The following is a 16,965-nucleotide window of genomic DNA, read 5'->3' as shown; positions in this document are numbered from 1 at the left end:
ATTTGTTCCTTCATATAAGTTTTGAGTGTATCCCATTTTATAAAACTGTTGTCAGTGGAAGGAAGATTGTTTTCACAAAATATTTCTATCTGTCTCTTAATAAATTCATAAATATCCTTCCTCTTTAATAATATAGTATTAAGACACCATCTATATATTCTTTCTTGCTTGTCCATTATTGTAATAGTTAACATTAATGGTGAGTGGTCTGATTTAAGTCTTGCCCGATACTCAATTTTTACCACTCTATTTTGTAATTGGGCAGACATTAAAAATAGGTCAGTCTTTGTAAGTGAATCATGTACCCTTGAGTAGAATAAATAGTCTCTTTCTAAGGTGTTGAGCCTCTATATATGAATTAAATTTAAATCCTTCATGAATTGCAATGTCAATTTTGCAGCTTTTGCCCTTGTTATTGGTCTTACTAATTTGGATCTAAACAAAAATTTAAATCTCCAATTAATATATTTTTACTTTTCCCTGCAGTTTTTAAAAAGACATCCCTCATAAAGACTGTCATAATTTGGGGTGTAAATGTTCATAAACATCCATGATTCTGCATAAATTTTATAGAATGCCATTACAAATCTTCCAGGTTGATCAGTTAATGTCTCTTCTATTATTATTGGTATATTTTTATTAACTAAAATCGCTACTCCTCTTGCTTTTGATCCAAATGAAGATTATATTACTTGTCCCAACCATCCTCTTTTTAATTTTGCATGTTCCAATTTGGTGAGATGTGTTTCTTGTAAAAAGACTATATCTGCATTTAATTTCTTTTAGGTATGCCAAGATCTATTTTCTCTTCACTGGTTTGTTAATGCCATTAACTTTAAAACTAATAAATTTTAATATTCTATCCATAATCTTTTTAAAACAATATTTTAACAATAAAATCTCTTTGACTCTTTAATTTATAAAGCGATCCTTCCCCTTTAACAAAAACAGACAAAACCCCATGTAAAAGCCTGCAGAATCTTTTGAGGAAGAAAAACCCCTCTCTTTGGCACCATTTTTTCTACTCCTTTCCAGGTGCCATTCTCCCCCTTAGACCAGAGTCTCCACCCTGCTACCACTCCATGAGCATCTCTATACACTTTACTTTTAAACAATAAATACAAGGTTTAACAAAAATTTAAAAAATACAACTTTTACTACTTTTACTTAGTTCCATTATAAATATTTTCATAATCTTCTCCTTCAGCAACCTTAATCTCTTTTTTTAAACCAACTTCACAGAAAGACTTCCATCTCTTTCTTGGTCTTGAAAAATCACCAGTTTATGTTCCACTACTTTGACCCTCAAAATCACAGGATGCATCATTGAGTATTTCATGTTTTAAGCACATAGTTGTTTTTTCTCATCTTCAAATTCTTTTCTTTGTTTAATTAAGATCGGGCTAAAGTCTTGAAACAAAAGTACCTTTTCATGATCAACCTCAGGCGGGCCATTATTCTGCTTAAAATAATCATATGCTGCTCCCAGAATTATCTCCTAATCTCACTAGCTTAAAAGTCTCACCAGAACTGGTCTTGGTCTCGGGTCACTGGCTCCTCTGGGTCCGAGTGTTCAGTGTGCTCTCTTGAAGTGCAGTTTTTCTGCAAGTTTGTCTTCTCCCAACTCTTGTGGGATCCATTTTTGAAAAAAACTTCACCAGCTCTCTTCGCTCGATTCTTTCCTTTAGTCCAATAATTCAGACATTGTCAATTTTGTCAAGCAGTTCTTGTTTATCCAACTCCCATTCTTTGGCTTTTTTTTCCCTAAAGCCTCAAGTTTTTTATGCGTTTTGTCAATTCACTTTCTGCTTGACCCATTCTCCCCATCAGGCCTTCATAATCTCTTTTATTTCAGTCATTTTCTCTGTCATATCTCTCATCATCATTTCAACATTTAAGAATCGGTTACTCAAATTCTCAATTTTTTCCAGGATTATGCTCAATTCTTAACCCGACTCCTCAGTTTTTCCTGGTTCAGCTGATCCCATCACCATTTTTGTACCGCTCCTTTTCAGACATTCACTCGATGTTTCCGGTTGAATAGGAGCTTCTTCAGTCTTTGTTCTCAGCTGCCTTGTCTTCTTTGTGCTAGTTTTATCCATTCTTGATGAAGAAAATCTTGGTTTTCAAGTTTTGACTATTTAATACTCTTCTAGGAGAGCTCAACCAAAACATGCCACACCCCATTGAAACTCAGAAATTTGAAGCAATTTACTGACTTCACCTTAGGACTTTTGAAGTGGATGGGACCTCAGATCAGTCAGGAACCAGGTGGTCAGAGTATTCCACTTATCCCCAGTGTCTGTGGCAAGGTGAATGAGTTTGACAGTTTGCCACAGACTGTCATTCAACTGAACCACCAGCACACCCATGTTACTTATGGTACTCCTGTCTGAGAGAAGTGGAGAGGGTGAGTACCTTCACATTCCTGGGAGCTCACATATCAGAAGATCTATCTGGGACACAGCACATCAAGGCAACATTGAAGAAGGTACACCAACACCTTCACTTTATAAGAAGTCCAGGGAGATTTGGCATGTTGTTGAATACTTGATCAAACTTATGTAGGTGCATTGTGGAAAGTATACTGATTGGTTATATCATAACCTGGGTTGGGAATTTGAATGCCCATGAATATAGAGGCTCCAGAAGTTAACAAACACAGCCAGGCCCATAAACTCCAATTTCCATTCCACTGAAGACATCTATGTGAGGTTCTGCCTCAAGAAAGCAGCAAATATCATAAAGGGCTCAATCACTCTGGTCACAACCTCTTCTCACTGCTACCTTCAGGCACAAGCCTGAAGTCTAGTATCTCTCAATTCAAGAGCAGCTCTTGAACTTCCCCTTGAAACACTAATCATGGACTGCTCCAACATTGCAAAAGAATTGTCTGCACTATGGTAACATCACTTTTTTTCTCGCACTATGGAAACTGAATATTTAATTTTTTTTATTTATTTTATTCATTATCCCCCCCCCTTTAATTTAATATATACTAATGTTTTATTAAACAAAGCACCAGGAAGTAATTTTGGTTTGTATGCACATTCTATGTGTATGTCATTAACTGCATAATCTCTTTATTCACTAATCATAGACTATTGCTAGTCACTTTTTGGCAGTAGGATTATCTAAATAATTACTGTATATCTATCTTATGTATTTATTGCCTTGCGGCAGCGCACATCCTCATGGTGAACCAGCCCCACTTGTATTGCCACGATGTGGGGCAGCCATGGGGAAATCGCGTCGTCAGAGGTTTCTCTCTGACTCCAGCATCCCTTCCAGTGTGTACCCTGGGTAGTGATTATGATGTCACAATGCATCAGGTGATTGAGCTCCTGCTGCCCTTAAAAGGGCGTGCTGAATTTGAATAAAAACTGTCGTTAACGACCCTCAACGTGGTGGTTGTGTTTCTTCCACTGTTCACACCGCCACAGTGGTGACCTTGAGGAGCCCAGACGTTTTTCTGGACTCAAAACAACATGGATTCAGCAAAGGTTAACGCTATCTCCATCAAGCTTCCTCCTTTTGGACCCACCAACTGAGAACGTGGTTCGGGCAGGAAGAAGCACAATTTCAACTCCACAACATCTCCTCAGATGCCATGATGTTCTATCATGTCGTTAGCATTCTGGACCAAGTTACAGCAGCGAGGGTGGACGACATCATCCACCACCCCCCCCAGCTATTGGCAAGTACACCACCCTCAAAGACCTGCTGCTTGGAATTTTCGGGCTAACTCCCCAGCAATGGCCTTCCAGGCTCCTTCACCTAGATGGGCTTGGGGACCGTAGTCCATCGGCGCTGATGGACGAAATGCTGATCCTGGTGGAAGACCACAAGCCTTGTTTTCTCTTCCGCCAGATATTCCTAGAACAGATGCTGGAGGACATCCAGCTGCTCCTCACAGATGAAGACTTCTCAAACCCGAGGAGAGCACCAGCCCATACAGATGCCCTCTGGCACAAGAATGAGGGAGAACGAGGCAGCCCTCAACCAGGTGGCATGACCAGGAGCCAGGTGACCACAAGCCACTCCCAAGACCAAGCCAGAGGAGGTCCAGTTGACCTGGTGTTTCTACCACCAGCGCTGGGGAGCACAAATCCATAAATGCCACCAGCCCTGCGGGTTTCATGGAAACGACCAAACCAGCTATCGTTAATGGCTGCAACGGCTGGCCACACAAGCAGCCTCCTTCATTTGATGGACAGATCCACGGCGTTGATTCCTGGTGGACACAGGGGCTGAGCTTAGCGTCCTTCCCCCCACAGCATTAGAGACTCGCACCCAATCTCGAGGTCCAACCCTGCGGGCAGCCAACGGCTCCAACACCAGGACCTACAGCACCCGCGGGGCACAGATCCTGATTGGGAAGGAGAAGTTCCACTGGAGGCTCATCCTTGCCTCTGTGGGCATCACACTGTTAGTGGCCGACTTCCTCAGAGCTCACGGCCTACTGGTTGACATGAAGGGCAAAAGGCTGCTCAATGCCTGAATGTTCCACTCCACCCAACTGGACACAGCAGAAGCACGCAGACCCGAAATTGCCGCCGTAGCTGCCACCAGGGACAAGTTTAACGAGATCCTCCTTGAATTTCCCGCCATCTTAGAGCCATGGTTCAATGCTGCCCTTCCCCAGCATGGGGTCTTCCACCACATCGCCACACTGGGCCGGCAAGGACAATGTAGTGGCAGATGCACTCTCCCGTCCAGCCATCAACACTCTCGCGCCCAGCCTGGATTATGAGCAATTGGCTCAGGCACAGAGGAATGATGCGGAGATGCAGGCCTTGTGGACTGCCATCTCGGGCCTCAAACTCAAGGATGTCTGGGTGCCCAGCAGCCCGGACACATTGCTCTGAGATGTTTCAACAGGCACACTGCGCCCAGTGGTCCCACCTTACTGGAGGGCGAAGGTCTTCAGTCTGATCCACGACCTCGCTCACCTAGCAGTAAAAACTGTGTGGATGGTCGAGGAGTGGTTTGTGTGGCATGGGCTGAAGAAGGAGGTGGCGGAACTGGCCAGGAACTGTACCATGTGCCAGACCTCCAAGGTCCAGCGACACATGCGAGGCCCCATCCAGAAATTCAACCCGGCGGTTCGCAGATTCCAACACATCCACGTTGATGTCATCAGGCCCCTGCCAGTGTCCAAGGAGGCACGTTACCTCGGGGGTGGATCGGGCCACAAGTTGGAGGCCGTCCCGATTAAGGAGGCCTCTGCGGAGACATACGCCAGGAATATGGTCAGCCAATGGATCACCCATTTCAGAGTCCGGCGCACATCACTAGTGACAGAGGGGCGCAGCTCATGTTTGCCATGGACTCAGATGGCGAAGCTCCTGGGGATCAAGCTCCACCACACCACAGCATACCACCCGCAGTCCACGGGTTGGAGGAGAGGTTCCACAGGCACCTGAATGCATCACTTATGGTCAGGCTCTCTGGACCAGACTGGGCGGACGAACTACCCTGGATCCTCCTCAGGATTAGGATGGCACCCAAGGAGGACCTGAAGGCTTCAGCAGAGGAGATGGTCTATGGTGCACCACTTACCCTGCCAGGCGAGTTTTTCAGTCCAGACCCTGACACCATGGCCACTGACAAAAACCTGCTGGCGGACCTACGCAGGTGACTGGCCTCTCCCTACCTCCCCTACCCCCGGCACACCACGGCACCCGGCTGTTTCATCTTCCCAAAGAGCTCGACTCGGCCCAGTTTGTTTTGTGCGAAGGGGACTGTTAGAAATTAAAGTACCTTTAAAGAAATTGCTCGAGACAAAAATTGAGAACAAAGAACATTTATTACTACAACAATGCAAAGTTGGGTGCTTCCCCTTACCCTGGGAATACACACACATACTGGGGCTCACCCAACTTTTATACAGTCAATTTCAGTATCAGAATGCCCTCCCCCTTACATTCTTCTGCCCCCTGGATGGGTTTGGCATAGGTAATCCTTCCTGCCTACGTGCAGTTTCAGTACACTTGGAGGACCAGGGGGTATCCTGTGGGTGCCCCATCATGTCATTGTCCTTATTCACACCTTCCTGATTCTCTGGGCTACAGTCTCTTGATATGCAGAGTTGACTCATTCTATCTAGGGTTGGCTAATTTCATATGTATAAATCTGTGTATGGTTAGCTAATTAGAAATGTATGACTTGGTACTTCTGTCCAGGGCTAGGAGACCCTTATCTGATCCAGACTACCTCAACTTCCTACATTCTATTGTACCTTACCATTCCTTATCTTAGTCTTATGGTCTTGTCACAAAGACTAGAAGATTCTTATGTTAATCGTGCTGACTCTGCTTTCCTGCATCCTAAGCCCCAAGCTTATCCTGTTTGAACTGGTTACAGCCATTTTACTGATGAACTTTAGTTTCTTCCATGTTCATAATTTTAGATCAATTTTCCCATCTCTCACAATCCTCACTTTTCTTTTAGATCAGTAATACTGATCTTTCACCATGATCAGTGTTACTGATCTTTGGCTACTAGTGTCAGTGTGACTGATCCCCCCCCTTCCTCACTTTTCTTTTAGATCAGTAATACTGATCTTTCAAGTGTAAGGTGTAGTTTTACCCAGCTGGTCAATAACCGAATTGTAATATCTGTGTAGAGTTTTTTAGGTAGGGGAGCACCATGAAGGTCAGAGTAGCGAGTCCAGCTGCTTATTAGGGTTGCGAGTATCAGGCTCCAGTTCTCAGTAAAGAGTCTAGTCCATCCCACATCAGTCCGAAGTTGTCACGTCTGAACATGGGCATGGGCAGATTCACGTTGAAACATTGAAGCAGTGTCACCCGACTTTTGTAAGCATTGTCCTGACGAAGTCTGTGAGAGACGCTGCCTTCAGCAGCAACAAGTAGCAGTCTGTGAGAAACGCTGCCTTCAGCAGCGAACGAGTAGTCAGGCGGTTCCGTTGAATTGTGGCTAGTATCTGATGTCCTCTTCAGCCCCGAACCCTAGGGCTACCGATCTCCGAAGGCTGTTTGGAGCCTGATATTAAAGTGTCAAGCAGCTCACGTTGTTGGAAACTGGTGCTCCCCTTCACGGGGTGATGAAAAGTGACCAAGCTGGGGGGGGATTGTTTCTTGTGATTTAACTGTGTGTTGCAGCTTGTCTGCTAACATTAGCATATATATCATTGAACTTGTGAGTTGCAGCCTGTCTGTGTACATTAGCATATGTATTAACTCTCTCTCTCTCTCTCTCTGTTACATGTACAATCCTGACTACCATTCTGTCTGTCTTTGTCCCACCATGTCCTTTGTGCTATCGCTTCAAAACTCCTGTCTTTAATACCTGTGTAGGCTAAGATACAAATTAGATGTACTCCACTAAAGCTGTTCAGTTCCCCTGGTCCGTATTGGAATCCCTTGTTAACCCATATCCCACTATGACTATACATTAAATCTATGCCCTGTCTACATTCTAAAGGAGCACAATTGTAACCTCTGCTGCCCCTATTCCAGGGGGACTTAAAACATTAACGAACAATATTCCAAAAAATGAGTAAAACAACAATGAAAGTAAAACCCATTGAAAGCAGCAATAAAATATAACAATAACTGAATAAACAACAATAAATGTAAAGCTCATTGAAAACAACAATAAAATACAACAATAGCTGAATAAACCACAATAAATGTAAAGCTCATTGAAAACAGCAATAAAATACAACAATAACTGAATAAACCACAAAAAATGTAAAGCTCATTGAAAACAGCAATAAAATACAACAATAACTTAATAAACCACAATAAATGTAAAGCTCATTGAAAACAGCAATAAAATACAACAATAACTGAATAAACCACAATAAATGTAAAGCTCATTGAAAACAGCAATAAAATACAACAATAACTGAATAAACCACAAAAAATGTAAAGCTCATTGAAAACAGCAATAAAATACAACAATAACTGAATAAACCATTAAAGAAACGAAAAAAAATGTAACATTACGGCACTTTGTCACGGCGCAGTGTAAGTTTCAGGTCTGATGGATGAGGAACTGCACGCCAGGTTGAGGTTTGAATCTGTGTGTCGTGATGTTGTGGTTCAGAAGCTGGTTTAATTCTTTGAATGTGGGTCCAGCCTTTCTCTCTTGTTCTTACTGCGGTGTCTGTAATTAAAAGTACACAGAAGGGACCATCCCAGGCAGGTTTTAGTTGATCCTCTTGCCATGCTTTTACATAAACACAATCGCCAGGTTTTAATAAAATGAATAACAATCTGACTTTCCTTTGTGTTAGTGTAAAAATTGTAAAATGAAACACAAACCATATTTGCATGGGTTTTGAATATGTTAGACCTTATTAAAATGCAGTTGGAGCTGCTTGTCTGTATGGGGCACAACCCTCCAATTTGTTAGAGTGAGTACATAACAGACATTGCAGCACAAGAGCCCCTGCAAGAGAACTTGAAACATATTCAACCTTTAGTTCTGCCTTAAGTAAAATGCCTTGTGCCACAGCTCACAGGAGCTGGCCTTATTTAAAACAGTCTGTAAAACAGGCACCAAAAAAAGTTAAAAGATGTTCTTATGAAGATTGCACACACAATAATTTAAGTACAGGCTAGTTTCTATTATATTCCACTTAAAAGTTCTGCTGCATGAATCCTGGAGCTTGTGGAGTCATTATTGAATCAAGAAATATTGGTACCATGCCAATCTCATTCTAACATGCCAATTTCTCCAGTCCTTAAGTCAAGATGTACTGAATAGCATCTGGTACAAGATCTGTGAGTTCTTAATGATATTATTCTTATGCACCCAATTGTTCTGAACTATGCCACCAATTTAAATCATATTCCACCTATTGCAGTACTCACACAGCACCATAGACCAGTTCGCAGGTTTATTTCTCCATTAAGTTGAATCCAGTTGCGCAGGGTTTACCTCCATGATTATTTACAATGTAACTTCCGCACTACCGGATGTAAATATAAACCTGATGAATGGGGGAAAGTTATCATGAATTAAATAACAGCGGCAATACAGAGAAATTGTGCTGAGGCATTAATTTCACTCCAGAGGAAAATGCACCAGAGAAATGAATGATTAAACTTATAGGAATCCCCATAGGAATCCCCAGAGGTATCTTTATTCTCCAGAGGTGGGTGATCTTTAAACTCACGGACCTTGACTGCTCAATGTGTAGAAGAAATACCTCTAACTGCAAGACAAGAGCCTGAAACCTCAATTTCAAGTGCCACAGTGCACTTAAAGGGACATGCACACTCCCCCTTCAACTGGCTGAACCAGCCACTTTACACATCAGATCCTTTCTTTATCTTACATACACTTAAAATAAGACGTGTAGAACTCACCCTATTTGCGCAAACATTTCTCCCTGCAAATGTTATAACATCACAACTCTCAGGTACTCCCTGTGCAAAATCACATTTGAATACAATTTATTTCATAAATTGGAATTAACTGGTAGTTAAATTCGCTAATTCTACAGTATTGAAAAACGATCATTTATGACATTTAATTTTTAGCATGAATTTTAATCAATATTGGTCAGTGACTGAAGTGGGAAGTCGTGATTTATGAAATTATCTCTGGTCTCTACTCTCCCATTCCCGACGCTTCTCCCAACATTCAGGAGCTGGCACACAGTCCCTGCCTTTTCCATGTTACTCATCTACTATTACTTTAACTGCTTGCATCAAAATGTTAGCCTTTGCTTTCTGCTTATCCTCAGATGTCTGGACAAATGCTTTTTGTGTGATCTGTAGAAGCTGGGTTATTCCCTGCTCATGCCAATTTTCTGTCTTTTGTAATTTTCTCCTAATGTCTGGGGCTGAGTTGGTAACAAAACCTGTTAGTACCAATTGTTCCCCTGCTGGGGATTCTATGTCGAGACCCCCATATTGTATATATATTTGGTCCCAAAAATTGGTCTAACTGTTCGGCACATCCCTGGGGATCTTCTATCAGGGAGGTCAGTTCTTTCTTAAAGTTACGCACTTCAGTACTGGTCAGGGGCACATTTACGAAACCGAGACCCTCTCCCATGGGAACTTCCCACAGTGGTCTCATCCAGTTGGTTTCTTAGCTTATTAGGTCTGGGTTCCTGCTCCCTGGGAAATGAATCAAAGGGTTCTGCCCTTTCTTCCTGAAGAGTCTCACGCTGTTCTGAATTAAAGTTACCTCTCTCTCCTGTCAACAGAGGTGGTAATCGAGTGCTTTGTGAGCAAGTTATCATACCACTCCTGCTCTCTTCTCTCTTCTCTAGTGGTGGGGGAGGTGGGGAAGGTGCAGAAGGGTAGGTTATAGGAGGGGAAGGAAAGATAGGAGCCGGCATAGGAGGAACATAAGGTGGAGGGAGGGAATGTAACACATCCCAACCCTGTGATTCAGGGACAAAAGGTTCCTCCTCTCTCTTATCCCTGAATTCTTTCTCATTCAAAACCAGCTGTTCAATGGATCCCTTGAGCCAGCAGGCTGCATATTCCCTGCTCTCAACATTGTCTTTCTGGTTTTGATAGAGCCATAGGTTCAAAGCTTTACACATCCATTCATCCTCGGATCCGAATTTTGGCCAGTACACGGAGCTCCCTTTAACCGGGTATTTAACCCATTCAATACAACAATACCTGACCATCGTCAGTTTGTCTTTACCACGGGTCTTTCCTGTGCCCCACTCAGATAACATCAACCCAACCGGGCTGTACGTAGCTATCTGGTGGTCACGTCCTGTGTCAGGACTCTCATCTTTACTGCCCACTATTCCCATGCTTAGGAACAAGTAAAACACTCTTACCGAGTTCTAGTAGTACTACTCTAGCGCGCTTCCTTCCGCCGTTTGTTCTCAATGCCTCTTCTCGGATATCACTCGCTTCTTCCACTGACCAGCCACCCGTCGCCCGTGAGTCCAGCTGAATCAGCCGGGGTGCACCTACTCTCGTCGTCGGGGTACTCTGTCAGTGGAGGGAGTGTGATCCCGGACGATCCCCCATTTGTTAGAAATTAAAGTACCTTTAAAGAAATTGCTCGAGACAAAAATTGAGAACAAAGAACATTTATTACTACAACAATGCAAAGTTGGGTGCTTCCCCTTACCCTGGGAATACACACACATACTGGGGCTCACCCAACTTTTATACAGTCAATTTCAGTATCAGAATGCCCTCCCCCTTACATTCTTCTGCCCCCTGGATGGGTTTGGCATAGGTAATCCTTCCTGCCTACGTGCAGTTTCAGTACACTTGGAGGACCAGGGGGTATCCTGTGGGTGCCCCATCATGTCATTGTCCTTATTCACACCTTCCTGATTCTCTGGGCTACAGTCTCTTGATATGCAGAGTTGACTCATTCTATCTAGGGTTGGCTAATTTCATATGTATAAATCTGTGTATGGTTAGCTAATTAGAAATGTATGACTTGGTACTTCTGTCCAGGGCTAGGAGACCCTTATCTGATCCAGACTACCTCAACTTCCTACATTCTATTGTACCTTACCATTCCTTATCTTAGTCTTATGGTCTTGTCACAAAGACTAGAAGATTCTTATGTTAATCGTGCTGACTCTGCTTTCCTGCATCCTAAGCCCCAAGCTTATCCTGTTTGAACTGGTTACAGCCATTTTACTGATGAACTTTAGTTTCTTCCATGTTCATAATTTTAGATCAATTTTCCCATCTCTCACAGGACCACAAGATGCACTGCTACAAGGGGCCATAAAAAGTCTTGCACCAGTCCAGCGGAACCTTCACCCTGGATGTTGGGGGGAGAAAGAACTTTTTATGGTGGACCGGCTGAAGGCGGCCCATCTGAACTTATCACAACCGGTGCAGAGGGCCGCGCCCAAGCGCTGGGCCGGCCGCCAAAGCGACTGGACACATAGCCGGTTCTGTGAGGGGGGGTTGTGTAGCGGCGCACATCCTCATGGTGAACCAGCCCCGCTTGTTTTGCCACGTGGCGGGGCAGCCATGGGGAAATGGCGTCGTCAGAGGTTTCTCTGTGACTCCAGCATCCCTTCCAGCGCGCACCCTGGGCAGTGATTATGATGTCATAATGCACCAGGTGACTGAGCTCATGCTGCCCTTAAAGGGGCGTTAATGACCCTCAACATGGTGGCTGTGTTTCTTCCACTGCTCACACCGCCACAGCCTCTTTTAATTTAATTCAATGAATTTACTATTACAGTTTTTCTCTTCAAATACCTATTTGGCTGCAACAAGTAAAAAATTTGGGATAATGTGGTTGAGAATAAATTGCTTATCATCATTATCATTGCATCAGACCAATGTTTCTTCACCTATGGGCTGCTGACTGCTGATGGTCACTGGGTTTGTTTTGGGTGATCTGTGATAAACAAAGGAATTCTTAAGGTGGTCTCTGGGTGAAAAAAGGTTTGAGAACCATTGGTTTACACAGCACAGGCTACTTGTGACTAAATATTGGATCATTATGCTGTTTAGTAGATGTACATTGGGGAGAACCATTGAGAGTTTTTGGCATCATTCCATACAGCAGTCCAAACCGATGTGACAATATGCTTAGCATGTATTTTGGCAGCACATGAATATCCCACACATGCATAACTCTTCCAAAAGCAGTCTCTGCTTTCACAATGAAATTGATGCACTGAAAGGTCTGTAATTAACAGTCTTTTAACCCACAAGCTCAGCAGGCTTGGCAATTGCTACTGTGTATGTGACAGTAATTCACATCCATTTCTCCTGGGACACTTTGAACAGATGTGGTTAATATTACAACACGTGGAGCTTCACTTGCAAACAATATAACTCCGATGAATGGCTATGGTGCCTTGTGGTCATTAGCTCTGAGCAAACAGGGTTAGTGCCTTGTTGTGCGCTCTGACCTCGGGGCTAGAGAACCCTGCCGAGGATGGCAGGTAGTTTGCAAAGCAACCAATGACTCCAATCATCTTTGGGCAGCAGTTAATGTAGCAGTCAGTGCAACACTATTACCTCGCCATTGAACCTGCTTCAAAACAGGCACTGTCTGTAAAGAGTTTGTACATTCTCCCATCCTTCAAAAAGTATAGGGGTTATATATTAATTTGTGTATTGGTGGGGCATGATCTAGAGGGCCGCAACAGCCAGTTCCCGTCCTATACGTCTAAATGTAAAAACTCAAAATGAGCACATGCCAATGGATTATGGGTCATCATTCAGAGTAAGTTAGATACCTTTTCAGTCGATAAAAGGTAGATGGAGATTCACCATTTGCTGCATTTGTCCACTGCAATCTCCCTGCATTCAGAAAGACAAGGTCCAATTATAGATGGTCAGTGTGGCTCTGTGCATCTCACAAATCAAGAAGTAATCAAAAGGATTGAAAAAGTCAGGGGATAGTCATTATACACGTGGATTTTTATAAAGTGCCACATACTATTGAAAAGTGCAGAGGGTGAGATTGCAATGGGATACAGAGCAAATTGGCCAATTGGGTACAGAATTGTACTGGGTGAAGAAGACAGAGGGTGGCAGTGGAGAAGAGTGTTACTCAGGCTATTGAACAGTGACCAATGGTGCACCAGAGATCAATGTTGGGTCCACTGTTTCTTGATTATTTTCTCTTAATGATTTAGATGAGAGTGTAGACCAGCATCAGAATTAAAATCAGAATTTATTGTCATGACCATTATAATTTGAACGGTGGGAGGAAACCGGAGCCCCCAGAGAAAACCCATGCAGACATGGAGAGAACATACAAACTCCTTACTGACACCATGGGATCTGAACCCCGGTCCTGTTCCGATCGATAGCGCTGTAAAGGCATTTTGCTAACTGCTACAGCAACCATAGAAATTTTCAAGAGCATTTGGTGACGTCCAAATCTCACACTCCTCATGAAGTATAGCTGCTGGCGAGCCTTCTTTGTGATTGCATCGACATGGAGGCCCCAAGATAGATCTTCAGAGATGTTAACACCCAGGAAGTTCTTAACCCTTTCCACTGATGACCTCTCAATGAGGACTGGTTTATGTTCTCCTGATTTCCCCCTCCTGAAGTCCACAATTTGTTTCTTAGTTTTGCTAATGTTTATTGCAAGGCTATCAGTAAATTTGCAGGTGACACCATTATTGGAGAAGGTTTCCTAAGGTTACAACAGGATCTAGATTAATTGGGAAAGGGGGACAAGGGATGGTTGATGGAAACTAACTCAGACAAGAGTGAAGTGATTCATTTTGGGAATTTAAACCAGACCAGGGCAGGTTCTGGGAGTGTTGTGGAATTGGGGTGCACCCTTGGGTACAAGTACACAGTGCTCTGAAAGTGACAGCCCAGATGGACAAGGTGGTGAGGAAGACATTTTTCAAGCTTGTCTTCATCTGTCAGAGTACAGAGTTAAAGTGTTGGCTTACAACTGTACAAAATGTTATTGAGTCTCCACCAGAAACATTACATGAAATTCTCTTTTTTAATCTTTATTATTTTTTTCACAAAAAACATTGAATAATATACAGAAAATGTGAAAAAGTAATATACATTGTCCTTGAATATAATAATCAAGTACTTTCAAATTAATTCAACTGTAATGGATTAATAATTTAGGAGAATTTGGTAATATTTGAGGAGAATTTGGTAAGATTTAGAGTGTGGGTTATACATTTACACACATTTTAAAACAGATCTTATTTGAAAGACTGAAGAAATACTACTGAAGAATATCTGGAGAATGTTATGCACATTCACAAGTAGGTGCTAATTGAACTGATGTCATAAAAGGAATGACCATTGTTTAGAACTGGAGACAGGCTGGCTACAAGTACTTTTCTGGAGGATGCTCACAGAAAGGTCATATCTGCGTTTGAGCAGAAGAAAGAACTCATGTTGTTTGTTGAAGAAGGTGGGGATTTTGCAAGTGAGAGTCACATGGGGCTTTCTGGAAGCCAGTTGGAGAGGGAGAGAAGAGAAGCCCAGCCCTCTCAGCTTGTGCATGTGACACTGAAAAGCAGCTGAACAGTGCAAGCCAGGAAGAGCTGATTGAAACTGATGAAAAGTTCCAAAGCAGTGGATGGCAGGAAGTGCTATCTGTCTGATGTTTCTCTTGGAATAAGAGGAACAGAAGGAGCTCTTTTGTAACCTGAAAGAAAGAGGTTACCATCTGGAAAACCCTGATGGAGCAAGTTTCATCAGCAAGACATTGAGGTGATTAATGGTGATACCTCAGTTGTGGAAATCTTGGAACAACAAATCTCTCTCTGCAAACCTACAAGAACCTCCATGAGCAAGCGGTAAACATTTACCTTTCGAGCACCAAAGTCTGATGAACTTTATACATATTAAAGACTGTGCACAGTATAAGAATTGCTTGTATCCAGATAACATGGAAGAAGAAGTGAGATTGAACTGTGAACCAAAGAACTTTTCTTAAATTTACATACACATTACATGCACTTAGAATTAGAAGGGGGTTAATTTGGGTTAGTTAAGTACAGAGTTAAGTTAAAGTTTGATTCTATTTTCATGTTTAAAGTTGATTAAAAATAACTTCTGTTTTAAAAACCACTTGTCTTCGTGAATGTCTATTGCTACTGGGTTTTGGGGTCCTTTTGCTTCCCTATATTGACATGAAATTCTATTTGCCTAGTTTTGGAAGAATGTCATCAAGCTTGAAAGGGCTCAAGAGAAGATTCACAAGGATTTTGCTGGGATTGGGGGGGGGGGGGTCTTGTGTTACAAGGAGAGGTGAGATGGGCTGGAGTTGTTTTCCCTGGACTTTAGGTAGCTGACAAGTATTGGAGAGCTTTGTAAATTATGAGGGGTATTGAAAAGATGGATCTTCACTGCCTCTATCCCAGGGTAAGGACATCTAAAATCCAATCGTGTAGACTTAAGGTAAGAAGGGAAAGATTAAAAGGCAACCTGAGTGGCAACATTTTCACATGAAGGTTCTGGGTATATGGAAGGTTTTGAGGTCGGTACAATTATGATGTTTAAATTCGGACAGGTACGTATATAAGAGAGGTTTGGGAGATGAGCCAAATGCAGACAACTTGGTGGGCATGGATATGTTAGGCCAAGGGGCCTGTTTCCACGCAACACCATGACACTACTTCAGAATTTCCAATGAGAGGAAGTCTCATTGCCTCCCTTTGGTTTTCGCTGAAGCACATCAATGTGGCAAGAGGCCATGCAACCCATTGGGTCTGTGCCATTTTCCTCTGACCAAAGCCCAGTTGCTTCCTCCTGAAATAAAATAAATGTCAGACTATAGTTCTATTTTTAATACTACAGTTCTCTCCCCCACCCCACCTCCATCCTTGGTAAACCCATCCTGAATCTTTTGGATCTAGGTCTCAGTGCCCCCCTCTACAACTTTCTGTCTAACAGACCAAAATCAGTGAAGATGGGTAACAACACCTCCTTCATGATCACCAGCACTCCTCAAGGATGTGTACTCACTCCCCTACTATATTCACTCTAACCCCACAACTGTACAGCCAAATACCATTCCAAATCCATCTTCAAATTCACTAATACCATGATAGTAGCACTCCCATAGCCTCTGAAACCACACAACCTCCTGTTCGATCCATTGGTGAACCTGAGCTCCAAGTTCTGAACTTCCATTAAAATCAGGAAGCTTTCAGTGCCCAAGGCCCTCCAGGAGTCCTTGCCCTAGCCACCCTCACAAATCTTAGTCCCAATATCTGGTTCCCATGAGACAGTCTTCAGCAGTCTGCAGCCTGTGCAAGTCCTTTGGCAGCCAAATTTGATGATCCACTGCCATGATTACCCTGCAGAATCCTCTTCCAGGGTTCCCCTCAGTGGGGGAGGGGTATTCCCACTCTGGTGCCCTGCGCTGACCCCTGGAGCCCATTAACCTTTGTAGACAGCTGCCAAGCATGGGCACCATCATCTTGAGGCATGGTTTCAAAGATGTTAAGAAAAGACCACACACCCCTTCTACAGGTTGTTTAATGTCAATATGGAGCCATTGGTGTAATGGCCAAGCAGTAGGACCCCA

At 43.0% G+C, this 16,965-nt stretch overlaps 1 protein-coding gene and 1 long non-coding RNA gene across 7 annotated transcripts in view; both read left to right on the top strand.

Annotated features, from left to right (window-relative positions):
• mei4 (meiosis-specific, MEI4 homolog (S. cerevisiae)) overlaps positions 1-16,965 on the top strand; it is a 383,891-nt gene that overhangs the window by 307,515 nt on the left and 59,411 nt on the right. The window lies entirely within an intron of this gene.
• Positions 3,399-12,252, top strand: LOC138760855 (uncharacterized). Of its 2 annotated transcripts, none has more exons than XR_011355913.1 (2): positions 3,399-5,570; positions 11,671-12,252. It is a non-coding gene; the product is annotated as an uncharacterized lncRNA (long non-coding RNA). The 2 variants fall into 2 exon arrangements; XR_011355914.1 differs by having other exon boundaries at positions 3,399-5,637.

This window comes from Narcine bancroftii, chromosome 4 (genome assembly GCF_036971445.1).
Source record: "Narcine bancroftii isolate sNarBan1 chromosome 4, sNarBan1.hap1, whole genome shotgun sequence".
NCBI lineage: Eukaryota > Metazoa > Chordata > Chondrichthyes > Torpediniformes > Narcinidae > Narcine > Narcine bancroftii.
This window is presented reverse-complemented; position numbering and strand designations above follow the sequence as displayed.